At 39.7% G+C, this 4,513-nt stretch overlaps 1 long non-coding RNA gene across 1 annotated transcript in view; it reads left to right on the top strand.

The window, feature by feature from the left end:
* The first annotated feature begins 2,130 nt into the window (after positions 1 to 2,130).
* Positions 2,131 to 4,513, top strand: part of LOC106941109 (uncharacterized) — a 19,068-nt gene continuing 16,685 nt past the window's right edge. The window contains exon 1 of the long non-coding RNA XR_001423267.1: positions 2,131 to 2,141. This is a non-coding gene — a long non-coding RNA (uncharacterized LOC106941109). The remainder of the gene's footprint in view (positions 2,142 to 4,513) is intronic.

Below are 4,513 nucleotides of genomic sequence, written 5' to 3'. Positions count from 1 at the left end.
TGCACGCTTTGCACTGTATATGCACACTTTTCGCTGGCTTGAAAATGTGAGGCAGCCACGCAAACTTTTTCTGTGGACAATATCAAACTATGTGTCAAAACTCACCAAAATACACTGAAATCTGATATATTCAATGTTATTTAGACCAAGAAGCATCACATCTGATGTTTTTTTTCATGATTTTAATATTTTGTTTGAACACAAACAAAAATCGGCAGATGCTGCACCCATCCGCCTGTCGATCTCCCGCAACCTTCTTCCCTCATTCGTGAACAAGATCCCCAGATACTTAAACTCCTCCACTTGGGGCAGGACACCCTCCCTGACCCGGAGAAGGCACTCTACCTTTTTCCGGCTCAAGACCATGGCCCTGGATTTGGAGGCACTGATTGTCATCCCAGCCGCTTCACACTCGGCTGTGAGCGACTCCAGCGAGAGCTGCAGATCACAACCTGATGATCTGCAGCTCTCGCAAAAAGCATAGATGCCATCCTAAGGCCACCAAAACGGATCCCCTCAACATGTGGGATGTGGAAGTGAAGTTCCACATCCCAAGAGCTAGTTTCTGCATCAGAGGATTGGACCGCCAGGGTACCCTCACTCGGCTACCGCCCATCGCACAATGCACCCGGCCCCTTTGGCCCCATTCGACAGGTGGTGAGCCCATTGGAAGGGGGACCCACGTCTCCTCTTCGGGTTAAGCCCGGCCGGGCTCCATGAGTAAAAGCCCAGCCACCAGGTGCTTGCCATCATGCCCCACCTCCAGGCCTGGCTCCAGAGTGGGTCCCAGGTGACCCGCGTCCGGGCAAGGGCACACCAAGTCCAAAGTTTGTGTTCATCATAGGGGTTTTTGGGCTGCACTTTGTCTGGTCACTCACCTAGAACCTGTCTGCCTTGGGTGACCCTACCAGGGGCATAAAGCCCCAGACAGCATAGCTCCTAGGATGATTGAGACACGCAAACCCCTCCACCACGATAAGGTGGTAACCCAAGGAGAGGACAGGTTGCCACCTTAAAATNCAGACCCTCCAGCACACAATCATTCCAAAGCAAAACATTGAACAAGGGGCTGCTTCAAAGGGAGGTTAGGGTTAGGAGGTCTGCACTAATAAGTAGCCAGAAAAAAAAATGTTGCCATATAGGTATAAAAAACCCGCTCCCAGTACAGCAACATAGAATGTGGTGGTCCAACAAAAAGCAGAAAGCAAAGGTAAAGTCCAAAATTAGCAGGATAAGCATTCTGCGTTAGTCATTAGATACTCTCAGAAGTTAAATAGGATCCAGGAAAACCTGACTGAAAGTGGTCAGAACTGCAGCACTGTTACCTAAATGTATTCAAAGCCAGAAAAAAAATAAATAAATTCCATGTCTGCTAAATTTCAACTGTTTTACCTGAATAACATTGGTACTTAAATATTATTTTTTTGTATATAAAAAGTTAGTTTTGAACAACTGAACTTTGAAAATTAAGAGACGCGATAACAGAAGTATAGTCATTTTTTTTGTCATTGTGTACAAAAGAAAACAACAAAATAAAAATAAAAAACTCAGCAAGCCAGATAACTGAATTAAATAATTATAAATATATCTCAATTAATATAAAAATATAGTAGAAACCTGACTTGGATGCTAAGGATGAATAAACAAATGAATAATAAATAAATAAATGATGATCAGTGTATTCTAAAGTTTTGAATTCCTGTTTTTGTGGGTTTTAAGAGCTGGAAGCCCAAAAAATATATTTGCTCTGTAAATTGTTTTATAAAAAGAAGAAACAAAATATGTATACAATCATGTAAAGGATAAAAAATAAAAAAAATTAAAAAAACTATGATGGAGACTGACATGCTACTGACACACACACTAGTGGAATGACTATGTCCTGTAAATATATTTTAAATGAGAAAATATGCAATGAATATCACATGACTATGAAAGCACATTTAAAGGGTGAATATGACATGAAAACAACTCAAAAGGCAGGCTCCAGCAGATTTGTGTAGGAAAAGAGACAAAAAAAAAAAAAACATGTATAATGTTTTTGGTTTTCATAGGTGTTAGACAACTAGTCACTGAAACTATTTAGATCTCTTATGGTGAGAGCAATCTCCTCAGTCTTTACCTGCTTTGCTTTTTAAAAAGTTCCAGGTTGTTTTAACTCCAGTGGAATGGAGATCAAAGAAAACCTTTCCAATCGCTTTCGTTAGTCAATGTAAAATTTCAGTGTAAGCAGTTTGCAAGTGTTCACCGGCCTGCAGCTTTTGTTGTTGTTGCCATGGCTTTGGGCACAGCAGGAACGCTAATACCCATTCATTTGCTGCTTCAGTATAATCTGCTGAAGCACTTTCAGATGTCAAAGCACCTTTTAAATTTGCCGTAACACAAATTTGAGTCAATACTGTGAATCAATTCATGTTTTCAAAGCTTTCCGTCGTTTTTAGTCTGTTGTGCATATTTTGACATTTGGACGCAACTAAAAAATGGCTACTTCAAAAGACTGCATACCAGAGTGGGGTCCTGAGAAGTCAGCAAAACTTATTTAGCAGATTATGGATCAAACAGACTTCTACAAACCACAAAAAAGATGCTTTACTCTGCAAATGAAAGCAGCAGCAGGTTCTTTTAAATCAAGGAAAAATGAAGTCTGCTATTCTTGCAGAGAACAGTCAGTGTGAGGAGAATGGGAGGATTACATGGACAAATGATCACTTTAGTGATCAAAAAACAATTTGTGATTCTAAGAGTTTTGCTGAGAAAACTGTGCTGATGTGAACGACTTAATATTTCAGAAAGTGCAACTGGAACATTTTACAGCTAAACAACACAAACTGAAGCCAATATCAAACTGTAAGTAAACAAAATCTGTTGGGTTAATGCAATAACATTCATAACCGTATTCAATATATTTTCGTTTGTGCCATTATCATTTTAAAGATAATTTCTAACAGTATTTAAAACATACATGTCAGGGAAAAATGCTCTGTGCAGGGGTAGTTGGGAGAACAGCTTGAGAGAACTTGGCTGGTTTGAAACAGACCTTGAGAAAAGCTGTACCACAACTCAGAAGCAATCCAATCCAAAACAGTTTTCTCTGAGTGAATTCCCATCTACTCTGCAACTTCAAGGAGAGAAATTCACACTAAAAGCCGTCATTGCATTTTAGGAGGGTCCAACGTCTGACACACATTACATGATGTTTTTTAAGAGGTCCTCAAGCACGTGGGAAATGTATTATGACCCCAGAAAGGAAGTAACCACACCTTCAGAAAACATCAGCATATACCCTCACGCTGTGCTCTACATAAAGGAAAAATGACCAGATTTTCAGAAAAAAAGTAGATTTTTTACTTTGTGAGTTAGGTGATAAAGCTGTTATTTGAGTTATTGTATTAAACTTAAGAAGATAAGATACTGTAAACTTCAGACCTGTTACGATACAAAGGCTTCAACATGTGTTTACAATGGAAGAAGCACTTCAAACACAAATGGCCCATATTTCAAAATAAAAGGTACTAGTACTTCTTCCACCTAGCTTGCTTACTGCTCTGCCTAAAAATAGTGCCCATAGCAACAACCATCAATGACATAGACAGAGGAGAATGTTCTGGGGCCTCATGCATAAAACGTGCGTGCGCACAAAAGATGTGTGGCGCCATATTTTACGCACAAGTCGGCATGTATAAAAATTTAATTTACGTCAAAGTTTGCACGCTTTGCACTGTATATGCACACTTTTCGCTGGCTTGAAAATGTGAGGCAGCCACGCAAACTTTTTCTGTGGACAATATCAAACTATGTGTNGGGCTGCACTTTGTCTGGTCACTCACCTAGAACCTGTCTGCCTTGGGTGACCCTACCAGGGGCATAAAGCCCCAGACAGCATAGCTCCTAGGATGATTGAGACACGCAAACCCCTCCACCACGATAAGGTGGTAACCCAAGGAGAGGACAGGTTGCCACCTTAAAATGGGTTGCCATCTGCTTGAAATACAATGCAAGCTTTGACTGTAGCCCACATTACATAGCATTAGGTTTTGAGAGTATTGCAGAGTAGCTGTTTCCCAACAGACCTATTGTTACCAATTGGTATATTTCACAATCCAAAGATCACTTAACATATCCGTGACCTTTAGATGTACTCTTCTTCATAGATAATCAGTATTTTCTTTCAGAAGACTTGGAAATAACAACCACGAGACCCATAAAAAGGTATTATTATGAGCTTTATTGTAGTCATTTTGCTTTGATCTCATTTTATTTATTGGGTTCCTCTGTGTGAGTGCTGTAAAGAGCTTCAAAGCATTTCTGTTGTGTGTTGTCTGATGATAAAAGGGCCAGAAAGTTATGCTCAAAAATATGCAGAAAAAGATGACTGAAAATATCTGATCTGATGCATCCAATATTTATATTGTTCTGTCACCGAGGGGAAAAAAAATATTCACTTAAACTTCACATTACAGTTTAGTGAAAAAATGAACTCAGTCCTCAATTTATATAATGTTGGCAACCTAAG

Source organism: Poecilia latipinna, unplaced genomic scaffold (assembly GCF_001443285.1).
Source record: "Poecilia latipinna isolate Pla-1442-1.1 unplaced genomic scaffold, P_latipinna-1.0 Scaffold3499, whole genome shotgun sequence".
Lineage (NCBI taxonomy): Eukaryota > Metazoa > Chordata > Actinopteri > Cyprinodontiformes > Poeciliidae > Poecilia > Poecilia latipinna.
The sequence above is the reverse complement of the archived record's forward strand: the minus strand, read 5'-3'. Positions and strand labels throughout refer to the sequence as shown.